We start from the raw sequence: 21025 nt of genomic DNA, 5'->3' as shown, positions 1-21025 counted from the left end.
CTGCAGCAATTCTATCTTATCATCCTTGGTTGTGTGGAGGTATTTTATTTTCCAATGTAAGCAGTTAAACTCAATAATCCTATTACTGTAACAAAGTAGGATGCAAGAATCTCTAAAGAAGAAAGAAGAAAAAACTAAATTAAATACATTTTGAGACGTTAAAACAGCCTTTAAAAATCTGCTTTATTTGATGCTTGCATTTGCACATTGATTTTTGTTATTAAATAAGCAAGTGAATAATCATTAAATGAGTTGTAGTTGTTCTAGCATGAAGGACACTTGATGGGATCTTGTCATGGTTCTGCTCAAATAGAAGGATCAGGCAATTGCAATTAGGGGAGTCTGTGATGGAATTTTGTATCTGCAGCATCCTGCACAGAGACTGTGATCAAGCATCTCATTAAAAGCTTGGTAGAGACTGTGGTGTGGCTGAGAGCAAATTGATTTAAGTTCAGTCTGGATAGTAATACTAAGATGACAGCAGGGAAAGCAACCAGAGGATATGGAAAAGATGTGAGCCCTTTTGCTGAGCATATGCATCCTTCAGCTGCCACTTCATCTGACTTCTGAGTTAGAGGGCACCTTACTAGATTTCCAACAGCGTTTGCATCATTGTGTAGCTGCATTGATCTGGGTGGCACAGTTTTAAAATTTTTATCTCTAGATCAGAGCACAATATTACAGTGAATTCTTGAGTTTTGAAGCTGATGAAGAATTAAACTGCTTATTTCTAGAGCACAGCATCATACTATGAACACTTCCTGCAAGGTTTGTGTGCTCAGCCTCTGCTGGTTCCAGATAGAGCAGGAGTGCTGATTTAAGCTGGTAATATGGAGTCCTGAAGCTTTGGCAGAACGGGGTCTGACATCTATAAAAGAAGAAGTAGGGAGATTGGAAGGCAGTCTTGCCATGCAACCTTTGGACCATTCAGCTATAAAATGGGAATAACGCTATTCACTGTGGCACTTCTCATACTAAGTGGAAGGCTCTATGCATTTTCTGGGTTGGATTTTCTATATAAACACAGGGCTGATCATAACAATTTTTTCTGTGGAGCCACTTGATTATGTCATTCAGTGAGCTCTGCTGTATTGCCTACATCTGAACAAGATCTGGTTTGATGGAGCATTTAACAGAATCCCATGGTCAGATATTATGGCACTCTACAACGTATTGATAAAATGTCAGACAGTGTTCCCACTCAGTGATGATCAGAATAAGATAGAGGAAATAATGTGCAAATATCCTGAAATATGGCTTTTAAAAGCTAGTGCATTTGATGGTGCATTTAATAACCAGTGCTTTTAGTTCTGGAGCTAATATACTCACATCCTTCCTTATCCAAATACTAGTGTACTAGAAATAAAAGCGAACAATATTAAGGAACAAATCAGCCTGGAAATGTGTCTTTTTTCCTCTGTGAGTTCCCATTGAAATCAGTTCCTAGTTAAGCCTCCCTGCTTAGCTTCAGGAATGCCAGAACCTGTATGAAAAATAGTTTGAAAACAAATGTAAGTCTAAAGGAACTGCAGAGATGCTTTCTTAACAACATTCATTAATTATTTGTTCTTTTCCATATTCCAGTATTTGAGCCAGAAGAAAAATCTCTGTATGTTAGATTTTTTTAAAAATACCTGATTTCTAAATACTAATGACATTTTTAAAATTGTCATTAAAAATACAGATTTAAAATGTCCATCAAACTATTAGAAACAATAGAATTCCCATTAAAAAAAAAACAACCTATACAGTTTCATTTCAAACTAAGAGGAAAAAAGGAAATTTCACTGCACCAGTAAAGTAGAAAGAGCTGACTGTTGAGTTTGTGCCTTTTCTCTCCAACAGCAGAAGCAAGTACCTCAATCTTTACTTGACTGTCCTGAAAGCACAGCAAACAGGGGCATTAGTTTTCACAGCAGTCTCTGGATTCTGCTTTGGAAGCTTCTGAACTGTAGGGATGGGGTCCATAATACTACAAAAAACCCACAAATCTCTGAGAAACCTGATGGCTTCTGCTGCTGCTGGGTGGGGGTGAGGTGAAGGCTGGGATCTCGTTATCCTGACTTCAGCAGGAAGGCTCCTGCCCCACCTTAGGACTCAGAGCCACAGCATAGGCTCCACCCTCAAAGTGGAAGAGGAACCAAAAGGAGACAGATGTGCCTTAAAGTGAAGTGTTTGGGCCACCTGGCCCCAGACTGTGCAGGATAATCAGGAAAAAGTGATTGCAATGTGTAGCTCTGTTGTAGGGACTGAGATACTGAATGCCTTTCTTGTCACTGTCTTTACTAGCAAGGCCGGTCAGAAAGGAAGGAGCAAATAAAACAAATATCCTATTCCTTGGATTTGGGCAGTGAATGCTTAGAGCAAAATGGTCCTCCATCAGTTCATGGGCCATGGTGGGATGGACCCCCGAGGGCTGAGGGCACTGATGTTACTGCAAGGCCACTCCCAGTGATCTATGGTTGATCATGGTGACTGGGAGAAGAGGACCTGGGGGATCCCAATGAGCACCAAGTGTTGAATATGCACCAGCAATGGGACCTTGCAGCAAAGAACTCCAATGGTATCCTGCATTATGGATACCTTAGGAGTATTGCCAGCAGGTCAAGAGAGATGATCCTCTCTATTCAGCACTGGGGAAGCCACACCTGGAGTGTTGTGTCCAGCGCTGGTACCGCAGTACAAGACAGATATGAACATTCTGTGAGAGCCCCCTGAAGGGTCACAAATATGTTGGACTGGAGCATCTCTTCTAGGAGGAAAGGCTGAGAAAGCCGGGGGTATTCATGATGGGCAAAAGGAGGTTTAGGGGAATCTCCTTGGCAGAGAGGGACAGAGCCAGGTCCTTTCCAGTGATGACCAGTGACAGAGGAACAGGCAAAGGGCTCAGATTCTGAGGGTGACCAAGCACTGGCACAGATTGCTGAGGGTGGTAGAGTGCTGATGTGGTAGAGTCTCCCTCCTTGGAGGTATACAAAATCCATCTGGATATGGTCCTGGAAAATCAGCTCTAGGGGGCCCTGCTTGAGCAGGGGGAGTTGTATCCGGTGACCTCCAAAGGTCCCTCCCAAACTCAGCCATGGTATAGTGTGATGAGGAATAAATGACATTGTACTTTCTGCTTACTTTTTATAACTCATAATTATTTTATAATCCATTAAGGTACATAATGTATGTATAGTACTGTTATAATTTTTTCTTCTGTTGACAAGACACATTTTTTTGTCTATTTCTTGGAGCAGAGACTAATGCATGATATTGGGTACTACAAAGTAATGTCCAATATAGAATGCTTTCCCCTCATCTTGGATAAAGTTCGAGACTTTGTTCTTTAGAAAACTTTTCCAGTTCTAAATGTGAACAATACCAGCAGATAATTTAGGGGTAAAAAAAAAAAGCCAGCAGTCACTTCTTATGCTAGGTGGATGGGCCTGGTTAAACCAGACAATATTAAATGGTTCAGCTAGATGTGAGGGGAAATTGCTGTGATATGGCTATAAAGCTCAGAAAAGGAGCACTTTTGTAGGAATTCACAGAGGGAATGCTAGGACATTTCAGTGCAGATTAAAAAGGTTTGCACATTGATGTATGTCTCTTTGAGTTCACAGAGGATGAGTTGGGAGTGACTGATGGGCTAATATGGACTATTGAAACTGCCTACATTTCATATTTACTGCAAACAGTGACATTTCTAATGCAATATGGCCAGTCTGGCAGTTATCCACCTTTAAGACAAAAACCAAACCTTCCGAATGAAGAAGGAATACTTTGTTCTATTATGTAATGTTCTCACATTGATTTTCTTTTCCCTTTAAGATGCTGTGTTCTGGCCATCTGGCTGACTTGCACCTCCTTTAGATCTGTTATTGAATGAAACAAGGTAGACTGTTGAAAAGACTAATACTATTTAGTGTATTATTGAATCTCAAAGACATTCATACTCAAGTTTTTCACTCTTCTGATAAGCTTTGTTGAAAAGAAAAACAGGATGAAAGTTGTTGCACATGAATTTATCAATGTTTGTTTACTGTGAGTAGAACTTGCAAAATTTCACAGATGAGAACCCAAGTTTCTGAGACTCTTTTAAAAAATTATCTCACACTAAAACCAGGTTGCCAAAACTATGCTAGAGAATTTTTAAACACCTCTTCTTTTTTTTATGTGACTAGTTATCCAAAGATAGAAATATGCACTAGCTCCTACTTTGAGAAGGATCTATGTATAGTAAGTTCCTAAATCTATAATCACACATATGTTAATGAAACATGTTGGAATGATTCATATATGAGATGAAAAGATGCAGTCACAATCTATTTAGAAAATGCTGACTGGACAGAAAGAAATAGGATGTGGTCTATATGTCACATATGCCTCAAATTATTTATACCCTGGAGGCAAAGTTATCTTGAATGCATATGGATAATTTTCTAACAGGTAAAGCACAGAGCAGCATCTTTTATATATCATATAAGTACCATATATCACTAAATGTCACTGAAGTGCTGTGTGAGCAGTTCATGGCAAACACTACATAACATGTAGATTAAAAAACCACATGAATTACCAGTCTAAATGGCATGAAATTCATGGAGCTTTTCTACCAGTACTCCAACATTTTTAAAAAACTTCGAAAATCCTGAAGATTAAAATCTTGAACAAGAGTCAAGATGAGGAGAGAGCATTCTGTATCATTCATTATTTTGTAATGTGACAAGTTTATTTGTGATGAAGTATGAGTTTTGAACTGGATGATTGCTTATTATATCTGATTACCTGTGTGTGAAAACAGAACTCAGTCTTGCAAGACACACGTGAGACTTTGCCAATGTATCTTTATATCTTAGTAGTTGCCATACTAAGCCACTTAAGCCCAAAACTGTAACCTTCCAAATGTCAGGTAACCTGCAGTCTAATACAAGAGAAATATAAGGTCAATAATGGTGTCAGTTGCTGACACCAGCATGCACTGGGTGCCTAATATTGATTTCTGTGCATTCTCCTCATAAAGCTCAGCTTTTCCAGTGCTGAAAAGCTTGCTGCCACCACCACAGCTTTCTCTGGATCCATGTCACAAACCTTGCAGCATTGGTGGGTGCTTGATCCAGATATTTGCACACCAAACATAGTCACAACCTAAAAAGAGATGCAAACTTTAAGCACCACAAAAAAACCCAGTAAAAACGGCTGAAATTTCCTATACATTAAATTTGTGGTAGTTTGATGGTGAAATATACTATATCTGCCTGATAGGTAGATGCATGCCTGGATCTCCCTCAGAAAGAAGAGACACCCAATGCTGTCAAAGACCAGGGAGTTTCCAGGAGGTTTTCAGAGAGTATGCTCCTAATGAGGGAAGAGTAGGACATATCTCCAGGCTTTATGCCCAATTCTCACTCATTAATATCCATGATAATAAGTTTATGAAAGTAATTAATTATAAGTGTATTAGTGAATTGCACTTACAATAATTGAATTGCAATTTAACTTTAGGAGTAAATTGAATTAGTCTTTCTTATAGGGCTGCTAACTTGCAAGTTAGTAAAAGTTAGAATCCATATCTGGTGGGAAGTGACTATCATGTCTTTAAAAAGAGAAAATCTCTGACATAAATGGCACTTGGACTTAATAGTTTATGCTGTCCATCTTTCTGAAAAGTTACCCACACAGGCATCTTGCTCACCCAGAGCCTGTGAATTATTCTCCAAGACACTTTTAGACTGATTTAACATTTAATAGAAGCTATGATGCTTGAACATTTAAAGTATCTTCTTATTTAATCACATTCAAATGACAAAACCTTTCTTATTAATTCTTATAGCAGTATGAAAGCAGGCTGGAGACACTGAGATTTCAATCTGGTTTAGTCAAAGAGATAGAAATGGGAAAATAAATTGTGAATGTGCTTTAAAGAAAAGTAAAATTTCTTCCATTTAAGCAATTGTAAAACATCCAGGTCAAGATTTGACATTCATTAAACAGTAGAAATTGCTAAGTTTGTCTTAGATCTGCAGTCCAATATGAGCTTCTACTAAACGCTTAAGTTGTTAGTAATGTAAATGTAAAATGTGGCTGACAAAGGTGAGCTGTATTATAGTCCTGATCTGTGTAGAACTGACTGTGAATTATGTTGATTTTGTCATATCTAAGTGACTTCTACCAGAATTTTGGTGAGAAACAGCTGCAAGTTGGTAGAATCATAGATGGCCACAACTGTTTGATCATGTGTTTCAGAGTTCCTGGTCTGTTTTCTGTCTCAGGGATGCTCAGTTTATCACACATGAGAGAAACATCTTTGCAGTGCATTTCCCACAATCAACACAGCTCTTTAATATTGAAATTGATACATTGGCTAATCGTTTTGACTGAGGGATCAATAAGTTTGGTGACTGAGCTGCTCTTTTGTCTAAAGTAGAGATGAAATACAGCATAGATATAACAAGAAGAATCATTTTTCAGTAATTTTTTATTCTAGGAAAATATGTTGATCTGGAAAATATCAATTTTCTACTTTTTGACATATACTCCAAGTTATAAGAAGAGTCTTTAATTGCCTGTTCTAATCCAAGGTTTCAATCCCTTAAATTCATTAAAGAAATGTCAGAGCAGGGACACAGAGAACACTACATATAGAGGCTCCTTTTGAACTGATGAAGAGCAATTCAAGATGCTGAGCTGTTTTCACAAGAGATTTATGAATAGAACTTCTCTAATACCAAGCCACAAAACTGAGAACACAGGTATAACAAGCAGCATGGATTTGCCTCTTTATGCTCAATTCATTTATTTCTTTGACCCAAGACAGAGGGATCAGGCAATTTCTAAAAAGGACTGAGAAAAGTTAGCTGGAAGGGATTAAGCAATATTTCCTGGCTGCCTCTTCATTTTGTCTCAGAAAAGAGAGAGAGTTAAAACAAAGGATGGTGGCTATCTGAAATTGCTTAGATTTGTTGTGCAATTTTTATTTGAAGAATGAAATGGAGGGAAGGACCTGGATACATTTTGGAGCTTCAATTAATTCATTTTGGAATCATATACATAGAAATTTAAAGACTTCTTAGAGAACATGTTCTTCTGTCAAAATAGATGTTGAGCATGCTGTGGGTAACATGGTCCTCTTATGCATCAAGCATCGCCAGGAAGGTTACACTGGCAACACACTAGGACTTCAAAAAAAAAAAATTAGAAATCCACCATACCACAGAGTTTTGTTCAATATCTGTCACTTCCTGTGGCTACTGAGTCCTTGCAGACCATGAAAACTCTAAAAAGGAGATAATTCGTGAATAGAATAGTCTTTGAATTCGTCACTTTCCTCAGAGTGATGAATTAAAGGAAATTTCAAAAGCAGACTGGCCTTGTCTTCTAGTCAATCCTTTCAATCTGCTCACTAATCTGAGCCTTTGTAAACTTGCATGGTCTAGGAGATGTGCAGTATTCACAAATAAATTGTAGTTTGGAATGCATTAATTTCCAAATGTGGTTATTCTACCTGTGAAATGATCTTGTTGCCTCCAGTACTATTTGGTCAAATTACCAACCATACCCTCTTGTCTTTGACCTTTGACAAGTCTAGCTGCTCAGTCTCAATCAGCACAGGCAAACAAGTTTCCTTCTAAGTCATGCAAATCTTTTACCATGCACCAATTTAATCCTCCTACTTCTTTTTTTTTACCCCAGTCACAGCTCAGTCAGCCTGAAGTTGGAAGGAAAGTACTTACTACCTGCCTGGAGAGAAGTGTTACAGTATAGGTCTAGGACAATTCATCTCTTGATAAATAACTTTCTTTTTTCTCTCTGATAAAACAGAGGAAACAAGCACAATTTAATGAGTTTCACAAAATAAAGCCAGTGCTGCCCTTCAGAGAGAGTTAAATTTCAAAAAATGTTACTATATATTTATACTTTCCACTGCCTGCTCTCTACTACCATTGTAGATGAGATCCTGAGCTAGTGGACCTTCAGTCTGACTGAGCAGACCTCTGATGTGACTTTTACATCTAAACAGAAAATGACAACATTGATTAATCAGGAAACACAAAAAAAAAAGAGAGAAGAACTCCATGAAAATGACTAAAGTCTTCCATATATTACAGCCTCTTTGAAAATTTGTTGCACAAGAAGCTGGCACAAGACCAAATTCATGTGCAAATGAACTGAGGGCAATTTTTTTTCCTTCAAAGTTATTCTAGGAATTAATCAGCACTACAGAAAACTAAGTGCAAGTTTAAATCCTGGTTTATTACTCAGCAGTAGATTAAAAATGTGTTTTACTATAACCTGTTAGTTTTCATGCTGCTCATTCCTTTGTTCCCTGTGGTGTGAAGCCATCTGTTGTGTTGACAGAACTACCTGGGAAAGGAGGACAGCATGTACAGACACTAATCTGAATGCTGAACCTTCTATTTTGCCAAGTTTTTTTGTCAGATTAGTCCCCAGCTTTTATCCACAGGATGTCCCTACAAGCAGTTGTGCTGGCCATAGCAAGGAGAGGATTTTACCATGCAGAAGCAGGGCTGAGTCAGTGTGCTGGCTCTGCTGGGGTAGAGTTAAGAAATGAGGAATAGCTGAGGCAAAAGTAGAATCATACCAGTGCTGGGTACAGACCTTTATTTTCAGGAAGAAGGCATTTCTGCAAAATATGTTCAGCCTCAGGAATTTCAAGCATACCTCAGGCTCTGATGGTGAAATTGAGTTTATAGAATCTACTGGCTTTTTTTTCTTTCCTCATCTCAGACATCATTCAGGATAATAAAATGATTAAATTTTCAAGACACCAGCAGTCTTCTCTCACAATAACTTCAATTTAAAAGCTTTGCTCATAGATCTGCGGTGATATGATACATCAGTGCTGGCAAAAGTATAAAAATGATGCCATCTGTTGTTGGATTAGATACAGACATCAATTCCTTCAGCTGGGCAACCAATCTGAATTGTTAACAGCAGAAGGAAGCAGGGCATCCTGAACATCCACAGCCTGGGCTGGCAATTGTTGTGATCCAATAGGTACTCTGGTACTATTCAGTAACTTAGAAGATCTCACAAACACAAGTTAGACAAACAATTTTCACCCTTTTAAAAATTCCAATAGCAAAATTATTAATGTGAGTAATTAAACATGAGTTTGCATCTGGCACTGAAAATCAGCCTGAAGGCTTTATGATCAGTGAGAATAATACATTGCAATAATACATGTGAACAAACTAGTTCACAATATTCTATAATTTAGATTTCCATCACTCTTTCCTGAAGGTTCTTTAAGAAGCTAATTTCTGTAGCAATCAAGGTGAAAGCATAAATATCATGATATAAGATCAATTTTTAAAGAATTAATAAAAAATCTGTGAGCCCAAAGACCATCTTTAAACTCAATGACAACACCCCATGTATTTTGTATCATGTCAGTTAAAAAATATTGTGAGAGATAATGTTGCATCACATGAGAGATAATATGTGTTACATAATACATTACAATATCACAATAATAATCATTGTGATACTGACTGTGATGTTCATTTTGCATTTCATTCAAATAATTTCAACTCTTTTGACCCAAGAAACTGGACAACAGCCTGGAGTATTGCCAGCTCTTCTAATTAGGACAAAGAGTGTTGATGCCCTTTCTGCAACTCCATTTATTTTATTCAAAAGTAGACTGGCATTTTTTCTTTCCTGTATTAACTCCTGTTTTCCTGAACACTGAAACAACTGAACAAGAATGTTTATTCCATGTTTGCTATCTAATGTTATGTCAGCTGCACCTACGTACAGTCTTATTCTCTTAACCATTCTTTTAGGGTTACATTTTGATCTTCATATAAGTCTTCAGCTTTACCGGAGGCTGTCAAGTTTCACACCATGAACAGTAAATGCATTTGGCTTCTTCTTCTTCTTCTTCTTCTCTGCCTATCTTAACAGCACTGCATCTCTCCTCTCACCTGGGGAATGCAAACCCCAAAACTGAAAAACCTGTGACACTGGTGCTTGCAGCAGTTATGGGCACCCCAGTGCAGCACAGGCTCAGCGTGTCCCCGAAGACAGACTCTCACTTTTACTGGTTTAGCCATTGGAAAGTAGGTTACAGAGCACTGCCCACTAGGTAGAGAAGAGCAGTGTACTTCATACAGAGGCTGCTGAACTGTGAATTGTGTGAGACCCTTGATTAGTGTAAGGAATAACTGGATTTTGTGTTTAGAGCCAGTGGTGTGATCACTGCACCTTGAGAATCACTCTTGATTGATTTTTTCACTTTTAGCAGCAGGGAGAAAATTACTGAAAGAGGTATAATAGGGGGATAGAGAAAATATGCTACAAAAAAACCTCTTAAATTAACCTATGCAAATAACTTTGAACTGACTCTTGGATGCTTTTGCTTCCATTCATCTCTCACTTAAATGAGATTGAGTATAAGCAGCTGTTCCATACAATGGAAATAACTTATATAAGTTACTGGAAAATTTGGGGAAAACATTTCTAAATTAGCATTTGCATTTAAAAATTTTAAAGGAGAAACAAATGTTTGTCTGTTGGTTGTGATGTCTTGCAAAGGGGAAGACATCAATCCAAGTGCCTGACAGAATCACGTAATCATGTAATGGATGTTTGATCTCTTTGTAGCCTTCAGCCAGGATTAGAATCTTCCAGTTCTGTGGAATATGCTGGGATGGGCTTCCCACTGCTTAAGATTTCCAGCTATACATGAAACTTCTCCACTTGATAGCTCTTACAACCTGAAAACTTCTATTTCAGTTAGCATTTTATTTTTATATATTTTTTAAAAAATATGTTAATCAGCTTTAGCAGAAAAGGCTGCAAAAGGGCTGTAAAATGGTTAATCACAACAGAGTAACTAATTGACTGTCCAGCTCGTGATTGGTGACCCACGTCTGGCCCACAGGCTGCTCATATCCTGCCTCATGTCAAGGGCACCTAAGTGCCTCAGAGACTTGAAAAAATGCCACAGCTGGGGCTGCTATGGCAGAGGTGATGCTACTCAGGTGTCCTTCTATCCTTCAGGAAAACAGCAGGAAAAACAACAGCTGTACAATGAGAATGATCAGGGCTCCAGCCTTCAAGTGCATCCCCCAGGGGATTGCATTCAGGGTGAATACTCATAATGGCTGCATCTTCAATATCTTCCCTGGAACAAAGGAAGTTTGGATTCAGTAGTTTTCCTTAATAATTTGGTTTTAACTACATTCAGGCATCCCTGAAAACCCTAACCTTAAATTTTTATTTATATTCTTAAGATAAATATTTTAGTCAGTGTCTGCCATTTGCTTTTAAATTCTGCCTGACACAAATTTTTTAAATTTAGGTACAGAAAAGGAAGGACTGCCTCTATATCTGGAGCTGAAAAGACAGCCTTGCCTGTGACAGGGTGTAATGCTGAGATACAAGGAGAATGGTCTGATTTCAATCAAATGACATTTTAATTATTTAGTCCATTTAATATATTATTGAAAAACTCTGATAATGCTGCTCCAGAAAAGCTTCCTATACTGAACTGATTTTTTTTTCTGGCATTGTATCAGAGGTTTCCAATATTCTTAATTAATCACAGTTAGATTATCTCACTATATTATTAACAATATATGAAGCTTCAATATTTCATTTCATCTTAGTAAAAGCGGCCTACTTGAGCCAGTGAGTCGTTCAAAATGGATTAAGGTACAAAACCCAAATAATTAAACACTGATTTATTTTTAAAAGCAGATGATCATTCTCAAATTACTTCAGCACCCTCTACAATTAGAATATTAGTCTGTAAAACCTAATTTAGAGGTTTTGATTGATTCTCCCAAACACACCTCTCAGGGGGAAAAAAGCAGTACATACTGATTGTGATTACTTAAATTCTTTGAGGTTTTGGAGGTCTGTAACTCTGAAAAGGTTATTGAAAAGGAAGGTGATTATTTAAATTCCAGCAAGCACATATTCTCATTCAGTCAAGGTCACTTATCAATCAAATGAATGTCATTTCATAAACACCCCTGAACAACTGTGTTCTATTATCTAAATGGGAAGGAGAGGTGTTAATGGGTGTCTAAGGGATGAAATCAATTTAGCTTGGAGGCACTCAGCTGTTAGAACAGTTGTTAACATGTCAGGCTGCTAATATATGCTGATTAGTATTAATATCACACGACGACTGAAATGCGACTGGCATGACATTTCTAAACCAATGAATGGTGATTACAACTCTCTTTTCTTTATCCTCTTACTTGAGTAATCGCCTCTGGCTATGTGGACTATCAGATCTGCAGCAGGCACAGCACAGAGTTTGAAGATTTGTACCCACAGGCACCTTCTCATCACGGTGATCCTGCTGGAAGAGGAAAATAAAAAGCATTTGACCTGTTATTTACTGGCAGGAGGATCCTGCATGGCTCACTGAGAAAGTAAGAAGGACCTGCACTAAGGAATTGGAAATACACGTTTCTCATAGATACTCATGCTCACAACATATCCTTAATGTGTTGATGCTAACAAGTGAAAGTAGAGTTTTCAAGTACTGAATAACAGAACATACTAAATGAACTTTTTTTCTCTTTGTGTTTTTTTTTTCCCTGAATACGATGTCAATACTATGGAAATGTTTAGTGCCAGAAGGGAGAAAACATTGATTAAAGTTACCAAAAACCCATGATAAAACAAAAGTTTTGTTGTCTTTGTAAACAAGTAACTTGTTTACTGTGCCATTTGAGTAAAAGAATGCAGAGGGATCACCAAAAATCAGGGATGTCCAGACTCTTTGCACCATCCTTGTATAACATAAATATTCCAGTGAAGGCAGCTTTGCAACTAAGGCTGCCTGTCTTAGAAAAATAATCTCTTCCATAAAACCTATTCAGAAGAAAAGATGATTAAACCCCTTCCCAGAAAACTCCCCACATTGATTTAAGGGTACTCAGTAATTCTGAGAGAGTAGGCAACAAAAAAAATCAGAACTTGGGGGGAAGAGGAGAAGGAAGGAAAATATAGGGAAGTTATCAACACTGGCAAAGATCATTATTATTATTAAAAAAAAAAAAAGGGTACAGGTAAAACTGGAAGGAGAAGACAGAATTTCAAGAAAGGTTTTCAGATGTCTTTATCCCAGCTTGATAATGCAAATGTTTTAAATCTGTGTCATAGAGTAACAAATTTTTGAAGAACTTTACAAATAATTCCATTTTTAGACATACATTCCTTATATGTGAAGATAACAAAGTATACCTAATTTGTGTGCAAGAGGAAACAACTTCCAAAATCCAAATCTTTATAAAATCATTTTTAAGCTTTGTATTAAACTAAACTACGTCATATAGCTTAATTTAAAATGTTTCAAATGGACTAATTATTAATATGGGCTTTATTTTAAAAAAAAGGACAAATTGAAACAATTCAAATTTGCAGTTATACTGTCTTGAATATTGTGTCAGCCAAGGTTAAGTTGGAAAACAGTTGCGATGCCTCAAAAATCTAATTGTTAAGCATCAGTTCCAACCTGGTTCCCCTCATGAAGGAGGAATGAGAGAAAGTAATATTTCTGTGATGCTGGAATGTCACCAGGGAACATTTAGGACAATATGATCCATCACATCACCTTGCATGAAATACACCTTTTCTCTTGTCTACTTGTCATACCAGGAAGAACAGGCAATTTGGAGAGAAAAAATGACATGGGACATAAACAAAAAAAACCCACTTTCAGCATATCTGTGTAAGAAAACAAGATCTCTGTTAATTGCTCGGAATCAGTCCTTAAACTCTATAGAACACATAAGTAATTGCAGTTATGTTCTCATGGAAAAACTCTTCCCTTCTATATTTTTAACTTTTTCTCAGATTAAGGTAGTTTGCACGTGCACATCCCACTCCAAAGAAAGCAAAATTCTTTGTATCTCAGAGGTGTCTTAATACATCCAGTAATTTTGTATATATATTCAGAAGGATACACTGACAGTCTTGTTAGTGATACACAACCATGGGCTAACCAAGTGGATTACAGCATATGTATTTCATTTCTTAAGAATTATAGCTACCATCTATTTTTGCTTAATGTAATCCAGATGATATAAATATTGCAAATTAATTTAAACAGTAAACTAAAGTTAAGATTTAAGGCAATAGTGTGGGTAATTCAGTTCTAATTCTTAAGCAAAAAATGTAACTATTCCTTTATTGTCATTGTTCTTAAGTAAAACTGTAGGTAGAGCTTGTGAAAGAAATAGAAAACAGAACAGAGATTTTAACACTCCCCCTTCCCCCCCCCAAAAAAAAAAGAAAAAAGAAAGTTTCAAATAAATTTTTTAAAAAGAGGATTCAATGCAGAAAAAGCAGCCTTATACTCTTGTGCCAGTATTGTGTTAGTAAAATAATGCACCATAAGATTTAAAAATTAACATTTTCAAAGATAATTAAGAAAATCATAAGAAAGGATAGAAAAAAAATGCACTTGGTTTAAAATTAGCCTACTTACCTGCTTTCAAATAGAATTTTGGATCATGCAGAACATCTAGGTTATACTATTACTGATGTTCAAAATAATTTAAAAAATATAGATTGTGCTCTAGTATTTCTTTCGAGACAACATGAAGACTTTGAAAGTAATTTGTCACAATTTGATTTGAGAGTAGAACTGGAGAACTCTTTGTTTGAACCACTTCAGCTGTGTCCTAACTCACCCATGCATTGTAAAACAGATAATATTGTTCAGAGTAGAATTCCTGAATTTTTATATATATATAAAAATATCTATAAATATAAATAAATAAATAAATAAATAAATAAATAAATAAATATGTTTCAAGTTGCTGATCTTATAAAAATTAGAAGAAACAAGAAACTCAATGAAGTTACAGGCCCTCCTGTAACTACAGGCCTCTGGGGTTTTTACCTTCTTATTTTGAAAACACAATTTTGTTAATTATTTTTGTTTTGTCTATTTCTATTTTCAAATCTATAACTGCTAATCAGTCAAGCAATTCAACCTAGCCAGTAATGTTACATTTTTCTAGATATTTAAAATTATGCAGATCTTAAATTTTTTTTTTTAAAAAGGGTTTTTAAAAGGCTAGTCTGATTTTGGGTTTTTTAAAGCAAACAGAAACTATAAACCCTTTAACCAGAATAAACGCATTCTTTTTAAGAAGGACTTGCAATGATGCATTCTTAAAAAATGTAATTGTTTAGCCTTATTGTAGTTTTTAAAACAATATGTATTTTTATGAATACAACATGATGGTGATGTGTTGGAGAAGAGAGATGGATGAGAGAGAATCACATGGACAAGTGGGTATCTTTTAGGAAGGCAAGGACCTGAGAGAAGGAAAACTTTCACTGCTCTTTTGAAAACCCTCTGTATCTTCTCCAAGCATGAACACAGGGCAGTTCCTTTTCCTCTTGAGAAAACCTGAGGGATGCAGCAGCCACCCCTGTGAGCACTTTTTGAGTGAATAAACAGCCCTGGGAACAAACACCTTCATCCTGGGGCAGCTGTATTTCATATTGCACCAAAGTTTTGCCTTTAAAACTTTCAGTAGCTGCTCTGTGAAAGAGGTTCAGGATGGAGAGAGCTTAACCTGCCCTGTGTCATCCATGGCCTTGTGTCTTGCTTGGGAACACAAGTCATCTCTACCACAGCAAATGTGCTGGTTCATGAAACAGCAGTGCCAAATCCAGGCTTTTGTGCTGCACCTCTGTGCTTGTTCAGTGCCCTCTCATGGGACCCACAAAGCTTTGCTCTTGCAGTAAATGATGACCAGGGAATCACGTGCTTTTCCACATCCACAGCAGTGACAGGAGTGGATGCCCTCCTAACTGGATTGATGCTTCCCCTCTGTAGTTCTACTGAACCGCGTTTTGTTGCATCTGTAGCCCATGGTCCATATCTTATCCTATCTAATGGCACATAAGAAATATTGCTTTGAATTCGTGTGTGCTGGCCTGTTTTTTCAATAAAATTGCTGTCACACACTCCACTTGAAATGGACGTGTGTGATATTCATGATGTAGGCTGAGACAAAAAAAAAAGAAACCAAAAAAACCAAAAACCAACCTGGGAAACATTTTATCTCCAATCTTGGTTCTCTAAAATTAAGAAAGACTGGACTCCACACTTACTTTGGTAGAAGACTTTAAAGGAAAGGTTTATTCAAAAGAAAAGGTATGTAACTTGTTCACTTTCAAGTGAACAAAAATAAGTAATTTTTATTACTACTGTTTAGCACTGTCTTTGCCCCATGATGTTGACTGGAGCCTTACCAACCTAATTTCTGCAATATCTATTGGGACGTTAATGCAATGAAACATGAGCAACTGAAATCTTAATAGTAAAGATGTCATATCAGTTTTAATTTCAGAGATTCTTCTTCCATTTTCTTTACAGAATAATATTGCACAGAAGAGCTTTTCCACAAAGGTCTTATACACACTACCTCTGTTGGCTGTTGATTTTTGCCTTTTTTTGTTTTATATATTCTCTGTATTCTTACACATACATTCATAGCTCTATAGCCTATTACTGGATTCAAGGCTAGTTTTACCTGTGTTTTTCCCTGCCCTGATAGGCAGAAAATATATTCCAAAGCCCCTCTCCTATCTTGATTTTCCTTAGAACCAAATGTTGAAAACCAGCTCTTCAAGACATAACATTAACAAGTTCAGTTTCCATCTGAGGAAGAAGGACCTAGAAGGGGCTTGGCCTGGAGGGGTAATTAGGTCATCACTAGAGCTTCTAATTGGTGATTTTTGTCAAATATGCTAATTTGCTAAACTTACAAAAACTGTTTTCACGCATGTGGGTGGGCTTTTCTGGACATTTTTCATATCTGGCCCTGGAGGCCTCCAACAAAGACCAGACTTTACATTACCTCCTATATCAATATGATCTCAAAAGAATGTTGTTATATTTTTAAGTTTTTTAAGGCATCACCTTTATTTCAGACATCAAAATATAAGTTATGTGCAGCTTGTCACTGAAAGAGAGGAATGGCCACAAGAAAGAACACAATGAAGAAACAAAAAACATAGAAATGAAAATAGTGTCATGGTAGTTGGATTTACGAACATTCAGCATAATGTATAAGATGCTAACTGGATGCCTGGGATGTATCAAGAAAAACATCCTTTTGTATCCCTGTCACCTCAAATATGAGTTATCATAGGATCAATGTACATAAAAGTTAATATATAAATGTGCCTTTCACCTGTGCCTCAGGCACTTAGTAGCGCTAAGCAGGGTTATAATTTCATAGACAAGTTACTGACTGTTGGGGGTTGGGGTTTTTTCCTTTCCCTTCCCTCCCTTTCCCCTTTCCCCTTTCCTCTTTCCCCTTTCCCCTTTCCTCTTTCCCCTCCCCTCCCCTCCCCTCCCTTCCTTTCCTGAACTTTCCTTGTTACTTGTGGAATTTCTTCCCATTGAGTTGCTAAGAAGCACTGGTGGCTGAGTGCCTGAGAGGCAGGGAGTTGGAAATCCCCTGGTTTTTGGGAATTTCCCTTGGAAGGACAAAGATACACAGAGAACAGGGGCAGGAGAAAGAGGAGGGCTGGGGACTTGTGGATGGTCTGTCTCTTTGGGCTTCAGAGGAGGATGGTTGGACCTGTGGCATGGGGAAAGGAATTCTCTGCCACTGCCATAACCCTGGGAGCTGCCTTTCTTCTGCTGCTGGCCCCACATCCCCTGCCCTGCTGTTTCCAGCTAATGCAGTGGAGCTTCTGATACACCTCATCCAACAGTCTGGGATTTTTGCTCATTTCTGCCATTCCAACTTGGTGCTTCTTGGAGTCCTGGGGCACTGCAATCAACTGCCCCAGGGGGTTTGTGAAGCAAAGCCTCTCTTCCATCCCTTCCCGTCTGGGTCAAGCCGCCATTACAGGGTGGTCCCTGGGCTCGCACCACAGCGCCCCCTGCAGCCATGAGGGAATCACCGCACCTGCGCTGCCCACCGGGAGCCACCAGCGCCCCTGCCGGCTGTGACCGGAACTGCACCAAGGGGAAAGTGGCTGCGGCCGAGGGGGGCACCGTCATCGGGTTCTGGTTCTGGTTGTTGTCTGTGCCATAGTCATTGTTGTTTATTGCCTTGTTATACATACTAGTAAAGAACTGTTATCCCTATTCTCATGTCTTTGCCTGAGAGCCCCTTAATTTCAAAATTATAATAATTTGGATTAAGGGGGTTTACATTCTCCATTCCAAGGGAGGCTCCTGCTTTCCCTAGCAGACACCTGCCTTTCAAACCAAGACCCTGACATTCTTCTTTATGTATTTTTTTCAGTCTTTTATGGTGAAAGGTAAGCTTTCCTTGTCTTAAGAGGAATTACCAAAGCAAAATAGTTTTGTAAATTGATCCTTGTTCTTGCCCTTGTGTTTGTCCAAGTATCAATGCAGTAGAAGGCTGGCAGTGACCGAGCTGAGCCAGAGCACTGCACAGCTCTCTAAGACCTGCTGGATACAGACATCTGGATGTTACAATTTTTACTGTGACTAAAAGTCATCACATAAAAGAGATGAACATTGTCTCCATTTTGGTCATAAGCAGAATATCACTGACACAATTTTTTCCAAGTAGTTTATGCTGAGGAACAGAATTTCACTACATTTTCTAAGTGTGCAGGAGAAACGACAATTTAAACCTGCCATAGGTCTTAAGCTGGTGTCTCCTAAGACTTTCAAGTCTGCAAGTAGATAAAAAACTGGCTTGTTGTGCTGTGCCCTAAAGCAATGCTGGAACTATGTCTAATTAACCTCCTGATAAATCTGAAATGTCAGGAAGGAATAGCACTAGACTTCAAATGCTTTTTCACTTAGTAAAAAACCTATGGGTAGTGCTAGTTTTTCTAGAATTCATGCCAATTGCTCAAAAATTGACTAGAAAATAGTGAATAGTTACACTTAGAAAAAAATAGTATTAGAAAGTACAATTTAAAAATTACAGAATACATTTTAAACCAAGATTATGCCAGGAGGAAATTCTATTTTGTCTACATTGTCAACCTAATGGGTTGGGCAGAGCCTAATACATGAAATTATTTTTCTGCTCTTCAATTTTAACAGCGAGGTTTATTTGTAAGTACTCGCTTTTTCCTAATGTAGAGCTTTCTCCTTCTCTACATGCCTGGAAAAAATTTAATTCATACGAATGTGGAAAAGGGAAGAGATGATGTGTGGTAATATTAATCTGAATGTTCCATTTATTTGATATAATTTTGTTAGATCTGGATCTTATGCAAAACCATAATTAACATTTTTCCAGGTAGCTTAGTAAAACCAAATGAGAGGTAAAAGTAATGGTTAGAAATTAAAATGCCCTCTTATGAATACCTGTCTGGCTAGGCATATATTAGTCGTTACATATTGATCTTGCATGTGTGCATCAGAAAATAGAAAATATTAATTTCAATATTTTAATTACTTGTAGTGAAATTTACATTCCCGTATACAAGAAAATAGATTTTTTCATTAAAATCAGATTTTTTTACTCAAATCCAGGAACTCATGAACAGGGAGGCATATATACAGTTCCTACATTTGTCTTTTATTATTGATGAATTATCTTGTTCATATTCAAACAAATTTGTTTTGGGAGGCTCAAGTTTAATGCAAACTCACCCTCTCAGTAAAGGTTCCTACAAGGACTAGCAGGGCTGGTTACTTCCCCTGCCACCCTCCCCACTAATCTCAAAAAGCCCCAAGCCCTAGCTGTATTTTACCAGCATTTTCCTCCATCTTAAAGTACTCTAACATTCCCATTATCTTCTGTAACTTCCCAAAACTAACCACTGCAGAAATGAATGGTCCAGTGGTTGAGGTCATGCATGAGGAGGAAGTGCCTGCATCTAAATAATCTATGGAATTATGCATGACTTTTTGGGTAATGTGCATAACTCTTCAGAGTCTTCCAGAACGTGTAGAGAACCCACCTCCTCCTTCAAGCCTTAATGTAAGGGATGAGGATACAGATTTCGTTTGAGAGAAATCTCTACTGCCTATGAAAACAGAGGATTATGGGCTTTGCTTCCCAGCTACGCTACTGTATCTATTGCCAGTGATGAAAAATATCAGAGTTGGCTCTGAGTGGTGCCAGTTTGGTCTCACTTAGCAACAAAAGAACACAAAAATACTGTTTCTGAGATATCTGCCTAATTCTTGTTCCAGGAGGCTTCAGTGCTTTGGGACTAGACTGACAGTGCCATCTGTGTCTTGTGTGCATGTTTATCACATTCCTCAAGTTTAGTGCACTGACACTGAAACTGATGTAACTCTGATTGTTACCAAACTTCAGCTGGGCTGCCAACATTCAAGTATCATGCATAAGAGAAAAAGTGGTAGGAATGAGTTATTACAAATCCACTATCTCCTCAGAGCAGAGCACTGTGGTTTAACATGTGTTCAAAACCTCACTAAAAATAGCAATTCCTTGCCAAGTTTAGCAATTCCTTGCCAATGAACCTTGTGGTTCATTTCACAGGTTTATTTGCACACATTCTCTTGCCTCCTCACTCCTAGAAAAAAAAAATTAAAAATGTCTTTGAAATCTGCATTATTTTCCATCCTAAACCCTGACATTCACTGTTTTCCACTTAAAAAATCCTGCAGTATAATTTCACTGAGCATGAATGGCACAAAAGGGGGAGTAAGCCACTCAGAACATTGAAGTTTATTCTGCAATGTAATAGCAGGAACTGATCGTACCTGGGGACTTCTGGAGTCACCAGGGGAATACCCTGTGATTTCAGACAGCAGTGGTATCTGGCATCCGTGGCAGTTTGTGATAATACACCACATATCTTCAACACCATGCCCTGTATTACACTCTAAGGACAACTACATGGCTGCAGTAAGTGACCCTTGACACTTCTGACAGGGTACCAAAACATGAGGAACATAGAACTTGGTGGGATGAGCACAGAAGTAAGAACACATTGCCAGTGTTTGCCCAGAAGTTTTTGGGTTCTTTTCAGTTAACTTTCCAGAAACTTTTGTGGTGCTCTCTGCAAGACAAATGAAAATAGGTTGTAGATCAGCTGAGGGCACCAATTAATG

The 21025-nt window shown here is 37.8% G+C and overlaps 1 long non-coding RNA gene across 3 annotated transcripts in view; it reads right to left on the bottom strand.

Moving 5' to 3' along the window:
- Positions 1 to 10827: 10827 nt before the first annotated feature.
- Positions 10828 to 21025, bottom strand: part of LOC136569029 (uncharacterized) — a 38828-nt gene continuing 28630 nt past the window's right edge. For all 3 annotated transcript variants that reach the window (XR_010785309.1, XR_010785308.1, XR_010785310.1), the window contains exons 3-4: positions 12222 to 12325; positions 10828 to 11137 (exon numbers count right to left, since the gene is read on the bottom strand). This is a non-coding gene — a long non-coding RNA (uncharacterized lncRNA). The remainder of the gene's footprint in view (positions 11138 to 12221; positions 12326 to 21025) is intronic.

The sequence above is a fragment of the Molothrus aeneus genome, chromosome Z, assembly GCF_037042795.1.
Source record: "Molothrus aeneus isolate 106 chromosome Z, BPBGC_Maene_1.0, whole genome shotgun sequence".
Classification (NCBI taxonomy): domain Eukaryota; kingdom Metazoa; phylum Chordata; class Aves; order Passeriformes; family Icteridae; genus Molothrus; species Molothrus aeneus.
This window is presented reverse-complemented; position numbering and strand designations above follow the sequence as displayed.